A 26927-nucleotide genomic window follows, 5' to 3' on the forward strand; every position below is an offset into this window, starting at 1 on the left:
AGACGTATGCATGTAGTCGTATATCAGCCACATGAAGGATTTATTCGGCAAATACATAAATCAATTTCACTTGGACCGGAACATACGAACACAAACTCGTTATGAAATTCGCCTACTAGTGTTTTCTGTATTAACATAAATATCTCCGTAATCCCTTCTCGATTTGTATAGACAGTTGAAAGTTATACGAAAATAAAGCTACTTATTCTGGAATAAAAGGAAGTTGAGTAGTTCATTAGAATTTACTTTTTCAATTTCTGGATATGCTTTTCTAACAGGTCAATTAAATTTCGGTGATTACTGGTATGTTGTAGAAATCTTCGGATTAGCTAATATAAAGCCTAGCAGTAAAATTTAATAGAAATGTATAAATATACATTTTATCTGTTTCTGGACATGTTTACAGAAGGTTGAGAATGTTTCACTAAAACTGTTTTTGGAACCTCACCACGTCAAGTCGCCAAGTCCATTCATGCTCTTATCTCAAGACCTTGTATCTTTACTATTGCCCTGCAGCGTAGTTCGTAATTTCTGTTACAAAAAGCTCCGTTGAAAAGCACACCACTTTTATATTTTTTATGAGCTTTACATAATCAAATTCTCATCACGCGTATGTCTTCGTATGGAATAGTATGAATGCCTGACTTATTTTCTAGATGCTTAAGAAATATGACAACTGAACGGGAAGTTGGCCTTGTTTCCAGGTGGAAATTCTTTACAAATATATATATATACATATATTTCGTACTGTTGTCTTGAACATGTAGGGCCTCTTTTATATGTGACCTTTATATTCGTGGATTACTATCAGTTACAAGATGCCGTATTTTGCTATCCACTGATGAAGTACAACTTACTGCTATTGAGACCAAGGGATATCTTCTTCCGGGAAATTCACAACCTCAAGACAATTTTATAATATGAATATAATAATAGTATACTTTTGAATAGGCTGTTGCATATCCTTCTCAAAGTGTAAATATTTTCGTGAACACTGGATATTTTCAAAATCTAATGTACTTCTAATACTTGATTCTCCATCGAAACTTTATATCAGATACGGCTATCTCTCGTAGTAAGTGCCTCTCCATCGAAACTTTATATCAGATACGGCTATCTCTCGTAGTAAGTGCCTCTCCATCGAAACTTTATATCAGATACGGCTATCTCTCGTAGTAAGTGCCTCTCCATCGAAATTTTATATCAGATATGGTTATCTCTCGTAATACGTGCCTTTTCACCAAGACTTTATATCAGCTATGGTTATAGTTGATTTACGTATTCAAATAGTTTAACATAATGTACTGAACCCTGTATTTTCATATTCAAACTTATCGTTTATGTATGTTTATTATTTGTTTGTTTACAGTGAAGCACTAACTACACAAATGGCTGTCTGTGCTCTGTCCACCAAGGGAAGCGAAACGTGATTTATAGCGTTATAAGTCCGCAGAGAAATATGCATACGTATGTGTGATTGGTCGACAAACTTGATATAAGTCTCAAGTGTTTAAACCTTGAAAAAATATTGTATATGCTCAACTTTGTTTTCAAACCTAAAGCTACACAATAAACTATCTGTTTTGTGTCACCACGGTTATCGAAACTAGGTTTTAGCCCTGAGCCACGAGGAATGGGTGTGCAACTTTATAGACAATTTAAGATTGGAAGCAAATGGTCTATTGGTTTCTTTCAACGTTATATATTCAAATTTATATAGCATATGCATATATAATTATTGGGAAAGATTCATAAAGAGACGGTCCACTTCCTAATGATATAAACAAAACAAAATTGTTTAGATATGTATATTTCGGTAAATAATGTTTCAATGTAATCAGTACAAATATTACACCAAGAAACCCCAGAATATAGAAAGACTCTGTGGATAGTGTGCGTGTTATTTATGTACTTTTAGAATAACGTAACCTTACCTATAAATACGTAAAATATCTTCAATTTAAAGAATGCACAGGAAATACATTATAACCTGGGACAGAAATATATCTAATTCATTCTCATATAGTATAGAAACATTTGTTTCTTATTTTTTCTTTCTATCTTTATTCCTGTGGTGCATATTTTAGAATTATTGCTCACTGATAAACAACACAAAATTGAAAGTTTGCACGAAAACAAAAATTTCACAACTTTGCGTATTTCTGAGAGCAGATAGTAACATTTATACATTGTTTTAGATATTACCAGATGCAAACCACACAAATAAACAAAGTTTGGATCATCAGTAATGCCGGAAATGACGTTGGGCTTGACCTACGTTTAATTCTTTCTTGTCTCTTTTGCAGTGTTGTGCCGTCTAATCTTGATAGCATAACAACATTATGAAAGAAACATTACCGGTTGCATGAAACTCGTGAGAAAGACAAAGATAATTAGTCAGTGACCGAATAATAGCATGTGTATATATTAGTTTAGATATGATTAATTACTGTAATTATTGTCACGTCTCGTTAAACGATAATAAATGGAAACCGACACATCACGTAATGAGAGAAGTAGATGATAAAACTATGTTAAAATTTTTTATAAGTCAATATTTTTTAGATTGACTTTAATTCCTGACTACTGATGAGCTGAATATTGTATTTCGTGAAACCAAGTATGTACTACTTAAGACGCTTTATGGTACCATTTGCTGTAACTTTTACACTTTTATCTCTGTATCGTTAAATACCTTTTTGAAGTTGGTACGTTTTTTGTCTTGTAACTTTCATCATTTGTTGTGTAAAACGCATTTGTTGTCCCATAATTTGCAACATTTGTTGTGTAAAATGACGTTTAGTTTCCTATAACTTTCAGAATGTGTCCAATAAAATTCAGTAGAAAACAATTGTATTACGATATGTACGTCTTTTGACATCATTTTTGTGGTCAGAATGTAATTTATTAGTCTTATCCTACAATCTCTAAGGGCAATTTTTAATTATGGTCGTAATGTATATCATGTATTTGTCTGTTTCAGCGTAAGTTACGATCAAACGTGCTGGCACTCAGGGGAGCAATATTCTTCAAGCTTAAACATACTGAAATGTGTATCGATATAGTGAGGGTGTTATTAGTTTCAAAGAGGAATATCTGACTATTAAAACGAGCCTTATAACTCAAATCTCTTAAGAACTTGTATAGAAAAGGTCACGTGATGACATGAATTAAACTCCACTAAATAGGTTTGGACATCTCCTTAACTGTCAGAAGAGTTACAATGAAATACGATTAATATAAACAAACTGGGAGCTACTTTTCAGGATGAGTTATTTGCAATAGCCCTGTATTCCTGTATTCATAATTTTCAGAAAGTCTTCTGAAGAGATTTTCTTAACACAATTCGATTTTAACATTATCATTCTTTTGGTCTTTAGATTTCTGAAAAAAAATTCTATAAAAGTAAACAAAATGTCTTATACTTTTTCATGTCTTTCACTCTGGTAAGTACAAGACAGAAACGCCTTTTATGGAACAAAGAGAACAGATTTATTTGAACTTTCTTCCCTCTCAGGAAATACAATCATTCACAAGACGAGGATTTTCGGTATACTTAACAATGATAATCAAAACTTATAGTTACTGCATCCAATTTATCAGCCCTATGAAATGCATAGTAGAAAAAGTAGCGCATCTTCAATCAATATCATGTTTCTCCTTATTCTAGGACAAACACTACGCATTAAAATCTTCACGAATTTTTCAAGGAAATATATAATACAGTGATGCTTGATGAACGTTAAGAATTGCTCAACGGGAATTTTTTTTTGGCCAGATCTAGGGCTTTTGTCTTTATAATTACAACTGAAAAGTGTCTATTTTCGACACTTCATGAAAGAAACATCATGATATGCAACGTCAAAAGATTACTTGTTTGTTTGTGCTCTTCATCTAATTAACAAGCTATTGTCTAGTTTTAGTGTCACTGGAACCTTAATTATAGGCAACCAATAACTTCGTTCGTGTGATCATTAACCTACTAATTATACGCAACCAACACTTTAGTTTGTGGAAACATATAACCTATTGTCTTCCAGTAGCACATACCTTACTAAAGAGCTGTATAATACTAGCATATATCCCATCAAAAATTATAAGTAAATTAAATAACTTTCACAAAATCAAGCCTGACCAACAAAGAAGCAGAAAAGTGCAGCTGAGGCAAATCAACGTTGGTAAGTTCTTTTTTTTAACCAATCAAAATTAAGATCATTTATGAAGTGAAGTTGTGGCGTATACTTGGAATAGTTGTTGGTAAAAATCAGTTAGATGAACATATTATAATACATAGCAAAGCCAGTGCGATTTGGTAACACTACATTCCAACAAGGAATTTTATGTATCGTTGCTTAGCAACAAAAGTATAATATAATATGTACTTAAAATAAAAAAATGAAATTTATAGATAATAAAACTGCAAAATATTTGTAGATTTATTAATTTAGAGTATCCACTAATAAAAAGCATTCGTTTTGTATTTAGAGCTTTTGTGATATAACATATAACAATTTACGTTTCAAACGTTTCGAGTATTAAAAAAACAGGCGCTGATGGATGCCTTCCCTCTGGTTATAACTTAAAAATTAAAGGCTGTTTTAGCTGAAACCTAAGGGTCACTGACATAGTGATTTAGTTCACATGCGCATCAGATGACGTTCAGGTTGAAAATTCTAATTCTAACAATGAAGAAAGTGATCAAATACTTTTGAATCTACTTAAATAATTTTAGAATATACTTTATATTTAGATTTATAGAGTAAATACAAATAACATGTCCTGTAATTAATTATTTTATTGAAAAAAATATAAACAAACTGGAAATGCTTTTTTGGTTTTCAAGGCAAAACCATATTAAGAATATGTGCCCTGCCCACCGCGTGGAACCGAACTCCAGATTTTAGTTTTGTGAGTCTGTAAACTTACCATTGTTCCACCGGAGGATCAGTTGCAAATCAACACAAGACATCAAACGCTTTCCATACACAATAAATCAGCATTTTATAACACTTTGATTTATAACTTAAAATATGTGAAAATTATTTGAATGGATTTATAAAATAATTATTTTCATGTTACATGTAACGATAAGAGAGAGAAGGAAAAAATGAAGTTAAAGATAAAAAAGTCCCATAATTTTATGAGCAACAGACTGTTATTTAAATATTGCTTTAATTTATGATAGCTGTACACCATGAAAGAGATGTAATAAAGATTATTGTACGCAGTAGTCCACAATTAACTTGGCCTGAAACAGTATACAGTTTTTTTATCTTTTTGCATTTAGGAACGTTAGAAACGTTGTGGTCTGCATTTTCGGTACATTTAAATACAATATGTTTTCCATAGCAATTTCTACCAAATTTCGATTTACTAGGTTGCACACAAACAACAAGAAAGAGCTCTGTAAACAAGTTAGTGATTTTTATTTGAGAAACACTATGTTTCATTTGCGTTCTTTCATTCCAGAAGACAATAAAGAGTTAAATCATAAAATCAACCTCTCTTGAAATGAGTGTTTACTCACTCAGTAATGATTTCAGCAAAATATAAGTTATTCACGATGATACAGTGCACTGTTGATTGCTAGTTGACGTCTTCGCAGCACTGATAACAGAAACTACTGACTTACACATGGTAAAAAGAATTGCTTAGCAAAGGTTTTAGAACCGGCAAAGCCATAAGAAATGTCGCAACCTCATCCCCGAAGGAACGAAACCAAACTTTGGCTGATTTTGTAACATGCAGCGAGATTAAAATTGCCTGTGGCAAAAAGAAAACAAGCGGAATCTTAGTTGCTCAAAATCTCACACTCTAGGTTCGTAAATGTGAAGATACTTCTTTGGCATATTGTGAATGGGTAAGAATAACTGGTCATAAAAATCTATTGGACGAGGATACAAAAAGTAGAGACAGAGAAAGGTGGATATTTGATGTTTAGTAACTGCAATCAGATCCTGTATAATTTATTTCTAGCGTTAAATTATTTTCGATTAGAAAAGTGAATAATGTAATGCTTTTCGTTAACCTTTAAGCTTTGGTGAAATAAACGTGTAATAAAAGATAAAGTCTAATCTACACACCGTAATAACATGTAATAATTATTGGTCCTAATAGTAAGTTATTAACTACTAATAACTAGCAAGAGCTTAAAAGATGGTGAGCCTAAATGATTCCCTTAATATTAGACCCCCAATGGCACAACAGGACGTCTGCGGACTTAAACGCTAAAATCCGAGTTTCGATACCCGTGAGAAACAGAACACAGATAGCCCATTATGTAGCTTTGTGTTTAACTACAAAAAACCTTAATATTAAAGAATAAGCTTATTACCTGGAGTACTGTTCACCAATTTGGTTAGTTTGTTTTGGAATTCCGCGCAAAACTACACGAGAGCTATGTGAGCTAGCCGTCCCTAATTTAGCAGTTTAAGACTAGAGGGAAGGCAGCTAGTCATCACTCTTGGGCTATTCTTTTATTAACGAACAGGGGGATTTACCGTCACATTATAATGCCCCGTCGGGTGAAAGATTCCAACTGCAAAAGAGTATTTGATATTCCTAACTAATCTATTACTCATAAATCACATGTTCCATCACCGGTTTCTGCTGAAATCAGAAAAGAAAACGTCTATATGAAATGAACAAATACTAGTTGATCTATTTTAAGCTACACTACGAAAGTTACGAGCTATGAAAAGTATTGCTATTTTTAATTATATTTATTTATTCATATGATGTTTATGTGTTTGTTTGACTGTTTCTAGTTAAGCACAAAGCTATACAATGTGCTATTGGTGCTCTACCTACCATTAATATCAAAACTCAGTTTTTAGTGTAATAAGTCTGTAGAGGGGCCTTCCGTTAAGCTCGTAACATTCAATCCTATACACTACTGTATCAAATTCAGATATAACTTAAACTGAAACAGAACAATTAAAATATAAAAAAAATCAAACTGGTATAAAACTAAACGTTCGTTTTTAATTATCTTCTTTCCGTAATATGCAAATAATATTTTTTTTTCAATACATCTACCTCCCTTAAGTATAAGAATATTGGCTTTATTATTGTCATTCACAAGTTCACTATAAAATGAGTCAGCTTTAAAGGTGGTAGCATGACTATTTATCTGTTTTAATTAGTTGAATCTACTAGTAAATTAAAATGCCATCTTCATACAACTTTTTTTTTGTGTGCAATACTACCTATAAATGATCACATTATCAGAAAAGAGAAAGGTTTTGTGTTTACCATTGCTCAGTACTCGTGACTGAAGATCGTGAAGAAACTACTGGTAGACTTAGTGATTAATCCTCAAGGTACTGTCCACACGAATGCTTTCCTTCATCCAACTACCACATCTAAATGGTAGTTAATGGGTAAATCGTACCATAACTTGAGCCCAAACTTCAGAACTTAATCTCCCAAACAGAGGTTGTTTTTCAAAAGTTATGGTCCAGGTGTCGAAATCAGAAGAAGTACCAGAAACTTTAACGTCTTTAGTTTTTAATTCAAAATGGAAAGAAATTTCACTTTACATCAATTTATCACATATGCTAGACCTATTGCTTATTAATGGTTTTTTGTTTGTTTCTTTAAAAGATGTAGTGTAACAAAATAAAAAAATAATGTAGAGTGTATGATAAAATATCAATGACGTTTTGGTTTTTGAGCTATAAAAAGGTTCGGTAATAAACAATTTTGAATTCCTTCTTTCGATGCTTCTATAACTTGTTTTGGATTTTTTAAACTGAAGATGATAGCTTGGATCTATTTTGACCAAACATAAATTTTTTGTTGTTCTATTTTTATGTTGTTCTATTTTTATATTGTTTTGGATTTTTTAAACTGAAGATGATAGCTTGGATCTATTTTGACCTAACATAAATTTTTTTGTTGTTCTATAAGATGTCTTAAATGTAACATTAAAAGTCAGAATAGGTTGAGTATGACGTGGCCTAGTGTTAAGTGCCTGTATACTATAAAGCTGAATGAATCTTGAGGCCGTAGGTGCGCTTTAAGAGTAACAGTCAAATTCCACTATTCTGTCAGATAAGAGAAGACCCAGAGTTGGTAGAGAGCTTTGTTAATTAGATGCATCTCCATTTAGCTTGTCAATTTAAAATTATGGACAGCTGTGTGTAGATTACTCCTTCGTGTCGCTTCGCGCGAAAAATCAGAAAAAGATAATGATTAGCGGTAACAGATCAAGGCTATTGATGATACTCATAATTGAAAAATGATTTAAATTTGCGTTAAAAAGAACTCAAGCTGTTAAGCGAAAAATTTCGAGAAGTTTTCGCTCTTGCACAATTATTCAAACAATCAAACTCAGCTCTGAGACGATCAGATGAGACCTAGCGTTTTCTTCACCTTAATAAATATAATAATACGTTTGTTTTTGAGCAAAGCCACATTGGGCTATCTGATGTGCTCACCGCAAGAAATCGAACCCCTGATTTTAGCGTTGTATGTCCGAAAACATACCGTTGTCCCACTGGAGGACAAAATCTGATAGAAAGTATTGTTCTTATCTCAAACACAAAGGATAAGTCGAGTAATCTGGTATATTTTGGATCATTTCTGAAGAACGGGAGTATTAAAAAAAGAAAACCAAAACCCAAAAATATCTGAATTGTCAAGACTGCTTCACATTCCATCGAAATGATAAATTGCCCAAAGATCAGTCATTCGATTTCAAAAACTTGAACTTTTTTCTTGCTTATATAATCCTACTCTCGATGAATGTTATTTATTTATTGAAAGTTTAATTTCAACTGCATGAACAACTTGGGTATGGTATAAGCATTTCTTCACTTTCAGCACAATCCTACGACCAATAATCTATTAATCTTTTCTCAAAAATTAATTAAGGAGAACATGATTTAAAAGATTTATTGATCCAATATAAGCTAAGGCGATGAGACTGAAAAAAAAGGAAATAGATAATAAATTATATAATTTTATAATAACGAGGACCTAGTTTCACGTGTTTTTATGTTTTGATCTAAAACCATGTTTTACAACCAAGTCCTTAGGTTCTAATGTCAGTGCTCAGTAAATCTAAACTTGAAGCGAAAAACGTTTCTTAGAACTTGATTTTTCGACTTGATTTAACTCACATGTTAGAGCAGATAGTTAAGGCAATAAATAGTCACTTCGAAATCGTTCATGAAAAAGTATAATTAACTCAGAATATTTTAAAGTATTTTTCCCTTTTAAAGTAAAGAGCAAACAGGGAAATTATTTGTTATAAAGTGTGCAAAGAGTAGGTTTTGTTTCAGGTTTGTTACGATATAATACAATTTACTTTTAAATTTGCCCGGCATGGCCAGGTGGGTTAAGGCGTTCGACTTGTAATCTGAGGGTCGCGAGTTCGAATCCCCGTCGCACCAAACATGCTCGCCCTTCCAGCCGTATGGGCGTTATAATGTTACGGTAAATCCCACTATTTGTTGGTAAAAGAGTAGTCCAAGAGTTGGCGGTGGGTGATGATGACTAGCTGCCTTCCCTCTAGTCTTACACGTCTAAATTAGGGACGGCTAGCGCAGATAGCTCTCACGTAGATTTGTGCGAAATTAAAAACAAACAAACATACTTCTAAATTTACAATCACTCATACAAATGTTGTTTTTTTCTACTATGTAAACAATTACAGTAAATCCATTTTACACAAAGCACACGTAATTGTTTAGAAATATATTAGCTGATGTTTTGTTACTTTATTTTTACCTTCTTGAATTCTGCCCTTTTGGACAACACGTTTCCTACTACACAGTGTATCTATCCTCTTGCGGGTAGCGTCAGAAACATTAACTGACTTAAAGCGACGCCTGCGTAAAACTTTGGGTTGGTGGGTTCGTTACGTTCAAACCAGCTGACTGTTTTATATTTGAAACGAGTTAAAAGTTTTGTTTCGAATTGGCTAGAGGTTTCGTCGTGTCATCATAACGCTTTGTCAGTAATATTTAGTGCTACAATTACGTCTACAGGCCTGGGATGACGGATTCAAATCCTTATCCTTACCAGGTTTCGATACCCGTGGTGGACATGACATATATAGCCACTTTGTGCTTAACAGCAAACCAGCAACAACAAAAACTCTAGGCACGTGTTTTCTGTAAGAGATTTAATCAAACCGGTTTTCAAATCGGACAGATTTCGATTTATGATTTATCGCTATTCAAATAATTGTTTTCTTAGTTTACTTAAGAAGAAACAATAACTAAAATATTTTTTGTAGCGTAAAATAATCTTTGAGAGCCAACATACTTTTTATTAATATTTTCATTAATTATCTAAATGTCTGAAAGTGTGGTTTGCGTTTTCATGTTTCCAGTCTTAGCTGCTTTTATAATTACTAAATTTTTTTTAAAAAATCGACTCGTATTCGGAGGGTCGCGGGTTCGAATCCCCGTCGCACCAAACATGCTCGTCCTTTCAGTCATTAGGGCATTATAATGTGACGGTTAATCCCACTGATCGTTGGTAAAAGAGTAGTCCAAGAGTTATCTGTGGGTGATGATGACTAGCTGCCATCCCTCTAGTCTTATACCGCTAAATTATGGACGGCTAATGCAGATACCCCTCGTGCAGCGCAAAATTCAAAAAATAATAAAATACTTTTATAACGTACTGTTTATGCAAAGTCTTGATAGAAATGACTAAACAGTATTTTTGTAAATACATACTGCTAAATCTATTGCTTCTCATTAATATTGTGTATTTGGTTAATCCACAGAATTAGTTTCGTTGAACACAAGTGTATATGCGTAAGATGTGCGTTCACCTAAATAAGAAAGCAAAATCTCTTTGTCTTAATATTGGCTATAATTATGCCATATTGCAAGCGTGTGGTATGACCATTTATACGTTTTCTAATGATTCTCATTATTATTTGATACATTTTGTACATGCGTATAAAGCATTTAGAATTTGTGCTGTTCAGGTGGTTGTTAGATCTACGTAGTTTAATCACGTTTTCAGTTCTTCTGTGATTTCTCGAGAGGATTGTGACAACGTTTCCTAAGCGTCCCTGGAGTAGAGAAAAAAAAGACTTTATCAGAACTATGATTACAGGCCGTTAGTTTGTTGGGTACACGCAATGGGAGTTTGATTGGATGTTGGAAAAGATAGCTTTTTTTTTTTCCTACAGATTATAAAGAACGTGTGTCATATTCTTAAAGGAATACAAAGTAGAACTTTGTTAAAGCTTTGGAGTTTCCCGGAATAACTAGAGAAATAGTCCAGATTAACAAAAATAAATCTTAGGGAGATACTAAAAAAAGACATTCAATATAACCATTCAATTTAACCGTCGAGTTGAATTTAGAGTAAAAATAAGGAACTAGCAAATATGTTCATCTCACCAAACTAACAATGGAATTGTTCGTTTATGACTTGGTTCCTACATAAAAAATTATGTGTAATAAAAATATTTACTCAGAAGTTACAGCGCTGTTTGTAGAAAAACGCGAATATACGGAAACACCTTTTGAAAATAGAATTTAGCAAGGTGGATTCATTCGCATCAAAGAACAGCTCATATACTTACAAATTTATGCTAAAGCGATGTTATGGATGATTTAAAACCTGAAGAGTGCTCGGATAAAAAGCTTGTTAGTTTCTAGTGTTTATGACTAAAAAACTGTAGGTTTCGTTTCAAGTTTACACACTATTCAGTCTTTAAATATAAATAGAATGGCCAACAGCATAATAAACGTTTAATACTTAAGCATTAAAATGGATTAAGGACGATTGGATTTAACCCATGACTGTAAAGAGTGAATGGAAATATTGGAATCCTAACCTAGAACCAAGGAAAGTGAAATTAAGAACTTTTCATCTTAACCTATGACTGAACAAAGTAAATTAGGAATGGTTGAACCTAACTTAGGACTGGGCAAAGTGAATTAGGAATGGTTGAACTTAATATAGGACTGAGAAAAGTGAAATAGGAATGGTTGAACTTAATCTAGAACTGAAAAAAGTGAATTAGGAAGGTTGAACCTAACCTAGGATTGAGCAAAGTGAATTAGGAATGGTTGAACATAGCCTAGGACTGAGCAAAGTGAATTAAGAATGGTTGAACCTTACCTAGGAATGGGCAAAGTGAATTAGGAATGGTTGAACCAAACCTAGGACTGGGCAAAGTGAATTAGGAATGGTTGAACCTAACATAGGACTGAACAAAGTTAATTAGAAATGGTTGAATCTAACCTAGGATTAAGCAAAGTGAATTAGGAATGGTTGAACTTAACCTAGGACTGAGCAAAGTGAATTAGGAATGGTTGAACCTAACATAGGACTGAGCAAAGTTAATTAAGAATGGCTGAACCTAACGTAGGACCGAAAAAGTTAATTAAGAACGTTTGCTTCTAACCTAGAAGGTGAATTAAGAATATTTGGTCTTCTTCACCAGGCCTGAAAACTAAACTGAAATAGAGGTGTTTCAGCCCAACCTCAGACTGAAAAAAGTTAAGCAAGGACGTTTGAGCTGAACACTGTTAATACTGATAATCTAGAACTGGGAAATGTGAATTAGGAGTATCCGATCCTCAGCCTAACAACAGTTTGAACTAAACCTAGGACTCTGGTTAGTGTGTGACGGTTCCAGGTCATGAACTGGAATGTGAACGATCATTACCTAGGTAGACATTAATCTAGTTTCTCTGTAAACTTGACGGTAACCCAATACCACTCTTTTAATGATTAAGTTATATTATAAACGTGTTTAATAATCCAAAATGTTTTCACTTAAGAAATGCATTATATAGTTGCGACCGAAAATATTTCTTTTGCTGCCTAAAACGTATACAGTTAGAAATCAATTGTTTCTTAACGTTTTATTTTTTACCCCAGTCCCATGAGTACAGTTCACTTCTTTTATTTTTTTTTCAAAACAAAGCAGTGAATAAAATATAGTTTCCGATACTATTGTCGAAGTAAGAAGTTTATATGGAAACAGCTTTCGACACTTTCACATGTCCTCTTTAGTCCAACTTTTCTTTGTGAGAGAAACGCATACAGTTTATTTTATAACGGTCGTTGTAAGTCCCTTAAGGGCATGTGACGTCAGTAAGGGGTTCAATTTATAGTGACCTTCTGAGATGTTGAAGTATGACATTTTTCGAACTAACAAACGTTCTACAATTTTTCCTTTGGTATAATTTCTAGAATTATATATCATTGTCGCTGAGTTTCAGTTAGTTATATGATCAAGGTTTTTTTTTTTGTGCAGAAAAAATAATTATTTGTTTGACTATTGTAAACGTCCTAGTCATGTTCTTCTATGAGTGATGTGTTTAAATTTCTACTCGTTTTACCGACACAAACTTGGTCACACGACTGACAGGTGACTATATAGACTCCTTGTTCTTTCTTTTGAGGTAGCCATGTTCGAGGGTAGGAATTACTTAATGGTGTTGGGATATTTAGAAACAATTTTGAAGAATGTCATTTTTGAGATATTTCTCTCTGGCCGCAAGAATAAAACTATAGTTAACGCTGAGTATGGTATATTTACTTGCTATCAAAACATTGAATATTGGATATTCATATTTTTACATCTTTTACCAACCAAAGTACGTGGAATTTAAAGTGCGTTTTTGTATTTGAGTTGAAAAGAAATTGATCAGGATGTCTTTAAAATGGAGAGTAAAATATATTCATCGATCGATTGTTTGCACAGTATATTTCTTGTCATGTGCTAGGATCGCTAGAACAAAGTTTTCTCTCCAGTTTCATATCTTTAGTTTTTGTATAAAAAGAAATAATGATATAATCGTTGTGTGTCTCACCCATTATATTTTACAGGCGGTAAAACCGACATACCGATCACACTTAACACTCGTGAGTTTTTTTTGACAGAAAGCTTTATTCGTTGTTTTAGATACAGTAAAGGGAATAGCTTAAAACTTTATCTTTCTGACTGTGGCTTTACTTTCATTGAATTCAATAAAACAAAATCAGCTGTTTTTTTAAGGCAGCAGTGCTACAGATTTTGATGGTAAATGTTTGTTTTTCATTTAACATTTAAGCAGAAAGGAAAAACAGTCGGTGTGATTTGTACACATACACGTTACTTTGTAGAAGAAGTCTAAATTAGGAATTCCATCACACCGATCTGGGTATTAATGCACCGTACATTTGGAAAATTATTCTTATGATTTCTATACTTTTAAAGATTTATCTCCAACATTTTTTCTACTTTTCTATGTTCAAGTTAGTACTAAATCTGCCAGTAAAATTTCATAAATAGACTCTAAATAAAAAAACAACAACTTTCATTTGTCCCAAAATAAATGATTATTGAACACAACTTTGTATAGCTAAATACCGATTGAGATATACTTCTATATATTGTTTAAATAAAAGCATTACTCGCGTTGTCATCCGAAAGTTCTTTGTTTGTTTTGAATTTCGTGGAAAGCTACTCGAGGGCTTGCTGCATTAGTCATTTTTAATTTTGCAGTGACAGACAAGTGGGATTGACCGTTACATTATAACGATAATGAAAAAGGCAAGCATGATCAGCGATGACGATTCGAATTCGCTATCTTCAGGTTGAGCGTCGAGTGCCCTAACCATATTATACGAAATAAAAACTGTGAGGGTTAAGAATCTGAAGCAATGTCTCCTGTGGTAGCAAAAAAAACCATTGCAGGCCATTTTCAGAATACAAAACATTTCGTAATTACGTCACCAACATTAACATAACCATTTCCTCTTGAGGCCGTCAGAGCTCCTTCACTTCAAGTCCATAGTAAGTTAGTGTTAAAGTTTACTTCCAAAATTCTTGGCCATTAAATAGTATTAGATTAATGTGTGTGATGTAAACCGAAGAGAATAACATTTTAATTTGCTCAGTGATTTATGTTTCTTCAGAAAGAACTGTTTTTTTTTTTGCTCTTGGCAACACGACCTCAATTATTTCAAAACTGCTTGCTGAGAGTATTATGTATTTTATAAGAGCGTTTGAGTAAGGCTTTGTAAGTTATTTTAAAGAGATAAGTAGGTACTAAAGTGAATATATTACAGTTTTGGTTTGGTTTGTTTTGAATTTCGCACAAAGCTATACGAGGGCTATCTGCGCTAGCCGTCCCTAATTTAGCAGTGTAAGATTAGAGGGAAGACAGCAAATCATCTTGGGCTACTCTTTTACCAAAGAATAGCGGGATTGACCGTCACATTATAATGCTCCCACGGCTAAAAGGGAAGCACGTTTGAGGTAACGGGGATTCGAATCCGCGACCCTCGGATTATCAGTGCCTTAACCACCTAGCCATGCTGGGCCAATATACTACGAAAATAAATGCAACATCGCAAAAAAGGTATTAAAAAAACCTAAGAAAATAAGATAATAGAGCACTCGAATTTTCAAAAGTTCAGAGTTTTGACGAAAAGAAATGTGGTAATAGCTCAAGTATTGAGAAAATTCAAATATAAATTTATATGAAAATCATAAACAAAACTGTTAAGAATTGTAAAGATAACGCGTATGGTTTCTCTCCCTTATAGCTAGCTAACTGGGGAAGCAGCAGCAATCTTAGATACGGTTTTCTTCTGAATGTCTATTTTATTTTGTAAATGAAATTTAGAGATAAAAATCGTATTTATATATGATTTAGCACTTCAAAAGAATTGCTAGATTACATAAAGAAATGGTTATATCCTACTTATGGTGGAAACAGGGTCTGTTGTGAAACAAATCTTTACTAGCTGTCCACTAGGTGGCGTCGCGATGGCTGCGAGACATGAAACTACGTTACTTCTATTGGAAACAACTAAAACCAGCCACGGTAAAACATACTTTTATGTCTGTTTAAAGTTAAGCACAAAGCAACACAATGGGCTATCTGTGCTCTGCCCACCACTGGTATTGAAACACGGATACTAGCATTGTAAGTCCGCAGACATATCGGTGTGCCGCTGGGAGAGTGCGGAAGCAGACTTTAAGAAACCAGTAATTTAAAGCAAAACGAATACAGCGAGGAAGATGGTTATGAAATTCTGAACCATTAATTTAGCGCCAATGTTCTTACTTGTGATGGTAATACTTTATTTCTGTCGTGAACAATCAAACATAGTAAAATAATTCTGCATAAACCATGACCTCTCAAACATAACAACTGTATTATACCTTTTGTCAAAAGCCAAACACGGGTGTGAACCTGGAATTACAAAGTGTCTTAATACGATATACTATTAACACGAAACACTAAATAATTTTCACGTTTAATCATTTTTCCCAACTAAAATTTGTTAGTACCTAAAAAAATATACATATAAAAGTATAGAAAAACTATCACGTTTATTCTTCTCACTCGTTTTCTGTAATTATGAAACAAAAATAATGATAAAAATGGGTCCATAAATATCAGATCATTTTCTGTTATACTGAGGGCCTAGCTTGGCCTACAGGTTAACATATCAGGGCTGCGTAAGGGAAGGTTCAGGTCCATACTACGATGTACCAATAAAAACTCTCTTCATTTTCACATAAGAGGGCGTTATAGTCGTGACAATAAACATGCATTTGTTTAAGAGAAATCGTGTTACGGTGATGGAGGCTGAATAATTACCCTTCCACTGTTTAGCAGTTCCGAATTAGGGCGGCTGTGCTTTAGTCTTGGAGTATGTGATTTGGCACTTAGCCAATTTTCAATTTTGAAAAAAAAAAGTGAAAACATCAACAAAGATTAGAGAGAGAGTATCAGAATAAAAACAACAATAAGCACTATTCTTCAAAATGGTATTAGCAAGAGAAGATTGAGTAGAAATACATATTAATTTAACAATATAAACAACACAGAAAAGTGCATTGTAACGCCGTCTCTAATACGAACAATACGACAGTCTTAAACATGACAAGTTTGTCTAACATAATATCATGTAAAATGAAACTAACTATGTTTAGTATAAATAATACAGATGTTATTCGATAGCTTATCTTACATAAACTATTGTAAGAGGCTTTAACACAAAATGGCAACAATACGAAAATAATGTTTAGTAATCAACTAAAGATAATCGTTCTTCCAAGTCTAATATCATACACAAATAATACCAAACATAGCGTTAAAATGAGATAGATATTTATGCTTCCACTATAATTATATATCCATTAACATGAAAACAATAAGTAAGCGAATTTAAATGTAATGTTAACATTGTTCTAGATTTTCTACAATTACTACATGATAATTCAGTTAGGAACCTGAATAAATATTAAATGATAATACGTAGATAACACATATTATTTTTATACCCGGTTTTTTGTTTTCCCTGATATTACATAAGCTTTCATGTCCAAAACACATCACTTCATATGCATGCTTTCCATAATGCATCTAGTGAGCGAGAACAATGGTTTTGAAGCGCCTGTTTCAGCAGTTTAAAAATACATAAATAGGTTTAACCAGTATGTCTTTGTATGGAATAGGTGAATGCGGTGATTGAGCAGGAAGTTTGACTTGAAGCCTTACGTTGGTGAACTCATACTCTATTGGCGACTTTCTGCAGGTCTCTTTCTGAATGGTCCTGTTGTCCCAAATTGATTTATAATCTGTTTCCACAGAATATCTCTTTCTTAATATTATAAATCCTCAGTCTGAACACATTTTTATGGTCTTAGTATGTGAATATATTATGTTGAAAAAACTATTTTTTTTCAAAGGTATATACCTTTCCATTAACAATCAATATTCAATGGCATCACATCACCTACTTTCGTAATTCTGATACAAGCGGTTCCATCTCTAACTATTGTCTATAGGTTTCACGTGACTTGCTAAGTTACAGTTTTTTTATAACGTACTCAAACCTCTGTATAAAAACTTGAGGCGGAAATAACATTAGTGCCAAACACATATATACACTTAATGTATTAAAGCCTTAAAGTGTAAAATTTGATCGCGTACTACCATATTTCCGTCATTTTCCTAATCGTTTGAAATAATTTACATTTCGTATAATTTCTTGTTTTTTGCTATAAACAAGTTGGTATTAAGAATGATTCTTAATTTAAGTACATGAGAAACTTCAAAATTAAGTCCATGTTAAAACACAGGGGCTGCATATGTTTTATAGAAATCTGATATCTTACGATTACTTTAACTTTATACATAGCAATAACACTGAAGCGTTACACCTTAAGTTTGCATCTTTAAAAAAATGTACGTGTTATCGAATTTTGAAATAATACTTAACATCCTCTGGTGCCATTTGTGACACGTTTAGTGCCTTTATATTTGGTTCATGTTGAAATCCCATCCATGAAACGTGCAAAGCCATTACAGGTCATCTTCTCCTAGGTAGAGACTTTGACACAGCCCAATCCTTAGAGTGTAACTTTTCAAGAATGTAGAAGATAATGCGAGACCTTAAATGTTCTCCATTGTACTGAAAAAACATGTAAACTGTCCTAAGCCAGCCTGTGGCAAAAAAAAAAAAAACTCACCAAGAAATGAAGCCCATAGTTACAAAAGATGCCCCAGAAAGAAGCTATTACGGTAGTTCTTACTTTATTCCCTAATACCTCTAACAAGGTAATAAAAAATGATTCCAAATTCATGAAGGCTTATAACCTACCTCGTTTATTTTTATGAGAAATAACTTTCCGAACTTATGGGAATCAGAGCATTTAAATGCAACCAAATATCTGTTAAGACCCACAACTGACTTTTGTGTTTTTCGTCTAATTACACGTAGTTTAGAGACTTGTTGGTTTGTTTGTTTTCTTACAGCAAAGCCACATGGGGCTATCTGCTGAGTCCACTGAAAGGAATCGAACCTCTGATTTTAGCGTTGTAAGTCCGTAGACTTACCTCTGTACCAGCGAGGAACACTTTAGAGACCAGAAGGCCAATAGAAATTTCTAAGAAAGTAACAAAGAACCAACTTTTAAGAAAATAAAAGTTTTGAGACAGCTTGACTAGGCATTGAAAAACATTTATTTTAAATGTGCAACGTAAATGTACTTGAGAATGTTCGTTTGTTTTTTAATTTCGCGCAAAACTAAACGAGGTCCATAATTTAACAGTGTAAGATTAGAGGGAAGGCAGCTAGTCATCACCACCGACAGATTGACCATCACATTATAACGCCCCCACTACTGAAAGGGGGAGCATGGTTTGTGCTACCGGGATTCAAACCCGCGACTCTCAGAGTACGAGTCGAGTGTCTTAACCACCTAGCCATGCTGGTCCGCCTGAGAATGACAAAATATTGTCGAAACGCCGTATTTTTATAATAAAAAGTTCCGTCACCCAGTCAAGCCATCTCAAAACTTTTGATTCCTAAGGAGATGTTGTATAACATTGAATTTGCCGCCCTTTGTAGAAACTGTTACAATGAAATCTACGATGTTGGGAAATATTTAAAGTCTACCGTCCAACTTTGTTCAGTAATTTACTAAGATACCTTACTACTTAGTGTCATGTTCAAGTTTAGTATTGAACTTTGTTCAGTAATTTACTAAGATACCTTACCATTTAGTGTCATGTTCAAGTTTAGTATTGAACTTTATTCAGTAATTTACTAAGATACCTTACCATTTAGTGTCATGTTCAAGTTTAATATTGAACTTTGTTCAGTAATTTACTAAGATACCTTACCATTTAGTGTCATGCTCAAGTTTAGTATTCAATTTTATTTTGTAATTTATTACTCGGCGTCATACTGCACTATTGTGATGAACTTTGTTCCATACTTTATTGCACAGTGTCTTGCATACGTTAATGAACATTTTCTAATCGAACTTTACTATTAAACTCCATTCCATAGTTCACTACTATACTCTGATAGTCAGTGCATATGGTATTCAGTTCCTTGTCTAAGTTTTCTCTTTAAATTTATCGCATAATTTACTTTACAGAATGAGAAGGCGCTCTTCACGTAAGTCAAGCATTTAAATTCAGTTGAAAATAGCTTCCAATAACATAATTATATCAATATGAATAACTCCAAAGAGTTTTATAATAATGTTGAGAAGCAGAATCGACAATGTACGCATACTCAGCCCCCCCCCCTTCCGGCGTTCCTGGCAGCAGTTTAAGAGAAGTAGTAAATAGGATACTAATATTATCAAAGCTATATTTCTTTAACAAGCCAAGCAGTAAGCGATTATACTAACAATCGATTCGTTGATCATACAGTTTCCTGGTTACAACCAAATTTATGTTAATTGGAATCTTTACATAATGTATCTTGAAAAGTACTAAAAGCTTCAATATAGTAAAGGTAGAATAGTATAATACTAATATAGTTAGTAAGAATCTATTTGTAACGTTCTCTCCATTCGCTCCCTTTGAAACGAATATTGCAACTTCAGATTAATAGCTATCAATATCGTTTTGCAAGCGTGCAGCACACGCATTTTTGCTTATCGGATAATACATTATAATACGTTACACTTCATCTAAACCTTAAGTCAAAAAACACACTTGTTCACATTAATCCCTCTCAACTACAAGATCGTGTTACTTGATCTAAAATGCTTCGTGTACAGATACTATTAATAAACAAATGTATGGTGTTTCGGTAAAATAATAAAAGAGGTGAAACATTCGAATTTTGCTATCCATGAATCTACATGTAAATCATGTATCATGTACAACTAATATTAATTTACTTGAAACTAACATTCTTCAAGAGATGATTTCCCGAAGGATATTATGACGTCTCTGAACTATAGACTGCTTAGAAAAGTGGTTTCACTAAACACGTGGCTCGTTACTGTAACTTTGTAGCAAACTTAGAATAGAAGACACTTTCTCTGTGTTCGATTTATCTCTTCCTTCTCCATGAATAGGTGAGAGCTTGATTTGGTCAATGTCACTAATCGTTACACAAAATTTCCTATATTGTAACTGACTGCAGTCCATATCACTTCCAATATTTATAAGGGAAGACAGATGATGATACTGTTTCGAGATAAGGAAAAAAAGGGCTTTAAAGGATTTATTTTACTTCAACGGCTCTAAATCATAAAACTATCGTTTTACTTTTAAGGTGAACTAAGTTCAGATTCAACAAGGGACATATTAAAACCTTAAACTTGTTTTTAAATCTTGATAATTGTTTGTTTGAAGTTAAGAACAAAAAGCAACACAATGGGCTGGCCATCTGTGCTCTGCTCACCAGGGGCGTCGATGCCCAGATTCTAGCGGTGTACGTCTGTAGACATAACACTATGGCATTAGGAGGCAATTGTTTGTTTTTTTTAATTTCGTGCAAAGTTACACTAGGGCTACCAGAGCTAGCTGTTTCTAATTTAGCTGTGTAAGACTAACTGGAAGGCAGCTAGTCATTACTACCCACTGTCAACTCTTTGGCTACTCTTTTACCAACGAGCAGTGGGATTAACCGTCACATTAAAACGGTCCCATGGCTGAAATGGCGACCTTGTTTCATGTGACGGGGATTCAAACATGCGACCCTCAGCTTAAGAGTAGAGAACCCTAACCACCTGCCTATGTCGGGCTAAATGACAACTTTCATAACAAACTACGTTTAACATAGTTTGGTTTATTTTTAATTTTATTTGGTAATAATATATAGCATTTATAAAGCAGATTAGGCTAGGAGTGGAGCCAAGGAAAGTTAAGAAATGTTTTGGTTTGTTTTGTTTTGAATTTCGCGCAAAGCTACACGAGGGCTATCTGCGATAGTCGTCCCTAATTTAGCAGTGTAAAACTAAAGGGAAGGCAGCTAGTTATCACCATCTCTTGGGGTACTCTTTTACTAAGGAATAGTGAGATTGACCGTAACATTAAAACGCCCTCACGGTTGAAAAGGCAAGCATGTTTGGTGTGACGGGGATTCGAACCCGTGACCCTCAGATTATAAGTCGAGTGCCTTATCCACCTGGCCATGCCGGGCCTATTTAACATACACAATCTTATATTTTGGTCTCTGGAAACTTACAATACAGCGTAGTTTCCTTCAACAAAATTCTATTTCTTAATGCGGGGCCCGGCATGGCCAGGTAGGTTAAGGCGTTTGACTCGTAATCTGAGGGTCGCTGATTCGAATCCCAGTCGTGCCAAACATGCTCGCCCTTTCAGCCGTTGGGGCGTTATCATGTTACTGTCAATCCCACTATTCGTTGGTAAAAGAGTAGCTGAAGAGTTGGCGGTGGGTGATGAAGACTAGCTGCCTTCCCTCTAGTCTTACACTGCTAAATTAGGGACGGCTAGCACAGATAGCCCTTGAGTAGCTTTGTGCAAAATTCAAAAACAAACAAAAAACAAAACAATTCTTAATGCGAAATATTCTGGAATATTGTTATTCCTCGTCTTGGTATTGTTGAAAAAAGGTAGGGCAGATATCTGATAAGTACGAACATGTTTATGCAAATATTGATTGAACTTTAACTTGCTTTAACTTGTAAAGTTTAAGCGAAATGCATTCGTTTTCAATTTTTTTAAAGAAGTTTGTTTTGCTGAGAAAATATTTCTGTTTTATTTAATTGCATTAGAATTTTCATTTTGCATAATAAACTAAAAGCAAAAAGCTGAGACTGTGAGAATGAAAGCCTTATGCTGAAACATTTATTTCCGTTTTTTTTTTGTCTTAAGCTGGTAAAAAACAAACTCGGTCTGCGTGTGATTTATTACACGTAAGCGTGAGTAACGCACTGCTACATGTTAATTACCTTAATACTGAAAATCACTTCTCCTTATACGAGAGAATTCAAACACCGAGATCCTAGTAGGAGTAAGTGCGTCTTAAAATTTGAAGCTCGGATATCTGTGGCTATCATTCAATTTGGCAGAATAATATGCATATACGAGCATGAAACATATGGCGGGATTTAATACTAAAGAAGCTACAATTTCTTTTCTAAACATCTCTCTCCTGGTGGAAGCTGTAACTAACCAGTTAAACTATATCGGTTTTAAATGCCAAAAGGTAAAGGAAGAACTGCAACGTTTACTTAAATCTGTGGCGGGCTGACAAATGCTGTACTTTATCATTTTAAGGATGATTTCAGTTTAATCCCTGAACGCCATGCTTCTCTTCTCTACTGCAACGACCAGATTGAACTTAACGTAACTGTGCTTCCACTTTGATTGCTATCCGTCAAAAAATAAATGAAGAAAATAAAAGCATTATAACGACAAGGACAAAAAACGGGGCGTTTGGAATTTTTAGCAATATCCTACTTGATATTGATTTTATACTGACTTTTCACACTACACGATTATCTTAATGATCAACCATTCGCCTCATGGTCCTTCTTTGTGAATTAGCACACATATTTAGTAACCGATAAACAAATCAACAAAGTATATACAACTGATGCATCCAATTAATGTGAACAACATGTTTAATCAGACAAGAAGACAAGTGAATGTTATTCAAATCTTCAACAGCAAATGTAAAACAAATGATATCCAATACAACGTATATAGTTCATCTACATCGAATTAGGCTTAACTAATTTTTTTTAGTGTTCATCTTTAAACACAAAATTAAGTAAATAATAATAGAATCACGGAATACTTAAATACGGAATACGTATTTGCTCCTGAAAAATTTATAATACCCAAGTTGAGTTAAGTATTGTAGAACGTTGCAGCCAAATAATACTGCAATGAAAAAGCTTTAGAATCGTTGTTTACACTTTGACATTTTCAGTCGATATTTTGATTTAGACGACTATAAGCTGTACGCTATCAAGCTTCACAGCCAATTCATATTTTCAAAACTAACTTGCGTGAATGGATCCTGTTTGCGATATGTATAATTCTTTTTAAATAATTGAATGTGTAAATTATATGTTCCAAAGTGTCACAATGAATCTATTACTTGTATTTATTTGCTAATGTTTGTAATATTTGTCTTTTAATATATGTTGTGAAGATAATATTTGTACGAATACATGGCATTTTGAAATACGACTTTATCTTAGTAAGACAATACATATAGATTTATCTGATATTAAGCCTTATTTTTGAATGCGAAACAGTTTTTTTTTTAAACTTTCATTGTAAAGACTGGCTTATTACGTTATCGGAAATAATTTCAATAAAAGCATATTAGAGTGTTATAATACGAATAAGAATGTCAAGGTGGCAAAGTGCTTATAAAATTTATTATTTTTAATAAAGTGGGTTATATCCATTTTGATTCGTCGCTCAAAGTTCGATTTCAGCTTTTGAATAAAATGTGATTTTGTTATGAAAAATATTACCAAAGAGAAATACAACCAGTTAATTGAGCCTGTACGACTACCATGTATATATATGATATACAAATCTGTAATGTATAAAAACTATTTTAAAATTACATCTAGATAATATATGTAGGAAAACTTCAAAAAAGGATACTTAGTAGATGTTACAACACATCCAAGTCAGTATAATGTTTCTTACTGTCATGTTCATAGCACATAAGGTGTATTATATGTTAGTAACTGGATAACAAAGTGCCTAAAACAAATTGGTATACATTAAGTTGAAGAAAAAAACATACTGGACGTCCTTGGTCAAGATGGCCCTTCACGACCAAAGCGACCAACTTTAAGAAATAGATGTTATCAAGTCAGAAATACTTTTTTGTACGAGCGTTCTTTAGACATCGACTTACCAACTTTGTATGCAAAAATGTCTTCAACATACTCTCGTTAATCAGATTAATCATATCCGCCAACAAGGGACCGGTTTTATTATTATAATAGATATTCAATAAACGACATGCCTTTCGAATAGCTCATGGCATGAAGGGTGTTATGACGTAAAAAGGGTGTCTTTATTTTAAAAGTCTAGGTATGTGTACATTACGAACGGTGCTTGCATGTCTCCTTAATCTTAATAAATCTACCGTATAAACCCAACAGCAACTGTGAGAAACACAAGGTCTTATCATTTAAGAATGCTTGGTAAGTTTCTCTAAGTCCCAAAGTTTAAGTTTGTAGCCTACGGTAAATAGACTTATTCAAATTAGTCTCGTAAACTATGGAAGGTCTCAAAAGAAAGTGACATTTGTTACAGCTTGTCACCAGGAAGTGTTACATAGCCTACCTTCCGGAGGTAATTTAAAACCTCTCTTAATCTTCTTCGGTGTCTCGAACAAACATCATTAGCGCCAGACTTATTCTTTCCTTGATCCACTAGAAGCAAATATTAAAATAATGCATAGCCTGAAGATGTGCCTATAGGTCGAAGTCTTAATGAAGCTAAATTTCCATTAAATGAAAAAGATATTACTCAACAGACATATATCTGTCAATTCCAAGGAAAGTGAAAGAGTACAATAGGAATTCTATGCATTCACTTGGACAACTACACCAATGCTACACACTTCCCATTACGGCAAACATATTCCCTGGCGCACTCAAGTGATTCAGAAGGCCACTTGTATAATACCAGTTTGTTCTTTCTTTAGAGCTCGCCTTCCGTTGAAAGACTAACTCTTCATCCAATTGAATTTGCCTTTAGTTTTAGATGACGTAAAGAAACTTAAGTTGACCGCATTCAAATTTTATACACGAATTGAGTTTATGGGATTGGATGAAAGAATTTATCGAAGAGTAAAAATTAGATACTTTATTTCTGAATGTGTTTAATATTAAATATTGTTGTAAATTAAATCCAGCTGTTTCCAAATATAATTGTAAAAGAAGGATCAGACAAGGATAACAGCAAAATAAATGTGAGAAAATCTGAATTTTCAATTAAATTTACAAATAAAATAAAATATTGTTATAGGAAAGGTCACGGCGCACTAAACGTGGCAACGCATTTATTATCACATTTATGTGCTTCGTATTTTCTGCAAAATTACGAACGACGACTTTTACCGCAGAGATGAGCATGCACTTTTTTGTTAGTTTGTAATTAAGCACAAAGATACAGGATGGGCTATCTGTGCTTTGCCCACCACGGGTTCTAGCGATGCAAGTCTGCAGATATTCCGCTGTATCAGTGCGTGTGTGTGTGGGGTGTGTAGCTATCTGATCAATTCCAACACCACCTGAAGTCCACATGAAATCCAATTTACCGTAATAAGGACTCCGAAGTTCTTTGAATGTCCAAATCTTGCAAGAAACATTAATTTAGTGCTTACCATTCTTGTACCTGTGCGTAGGCATTATGCCTGTCAGGTAATGACTGTAATTTGCAGATGAGAGAGAGAATTATGAGAGGATTTATAGAGGTCGATATTTTCTCGTGCACTTTCAGTCTCCTTAATAGTGAGCCCTTAATTACTGGCAAACTCTTGAAGACATGAATGCCATTACGGAAGCGGAAATGAGAAACTGAAAAGTTGAAGCTTTCTGCTATGCAATTTATTCTGTTTTTTTTTTTACTACTTTCTGGCTCCAAAATATAATATTTGATTTATGATTTCAAACTTGGCACTAGCAGTTCTGGTTTGTTAAATATTGTCTTCAGTATATATTGTACCATATGCGTGCGAATATGTATTTATTTCCTGTAAGTAAAATTATAAATTAACATGAACGAAATACACTAATAAATTACCTAGAGTGATGCATACTTTTTAAACTCTTACGTCAAGAATATTCTAATGTGTATGCTATTTGAACAGCAGATCCAAATTTGTATTAATAATGGACTACTAATTAGAATAGAATCTGATGTCTTTTGAACGTTTCAGATTACTAATTATAATAAATTCCAGTCACTTTTCGAACGTTTCAGATTAGCAGTCATATTAAAATTCAAGATTCTGGTTTTTGGTATTTATTTTCAGCTGTTTTGTAGTTTTATTTATATATATCTTAAAACCGGTGTTTCTCGGTTTTCAATTTTAGTTTTATGTAGTTACCTTAAAAGCGATGTTTTTTTTTTTTTAGTTTTCTCTTTTAATACTGTAATTGGTGTATTCACTGTACACTAATTTTTCTTATGGGAGTAATAAAAGTACAATACATAGTTTTATTTATGTTAAAA

At 33.5% G+C, this 26927-nt stretch overlaps 1 protein-coding gene across 1 annotated transcript in view; it reads right to left on the bottom strand.

The window, feature by feature from the left end:
- Nucleotides 1–26927, bottom strand: part of LOC143225101 (CUGBP Elav-like family member 4) — a 633828-nt gene that overhangs the window by 156298 nt on the left and 450603 nt on the right. The window lies entirely within an intron of this gene.

This window comes from Tachypleus tridentatus, chromosome 9 (assembly GCF_004210375.1).
Source record: "Tachypleus tridentatus isolate NWPU-2018 chromosome 9, ASM421037v1, whole genome shotgun sequence".
NCBI classification, from domain to species: domain Eukaryota; kingdom Metazoa; phylum Arthropoda; class Merostomata; order Xiphosura; family Limulidae; genus Tachypleus; species Tachypleus tridentatus.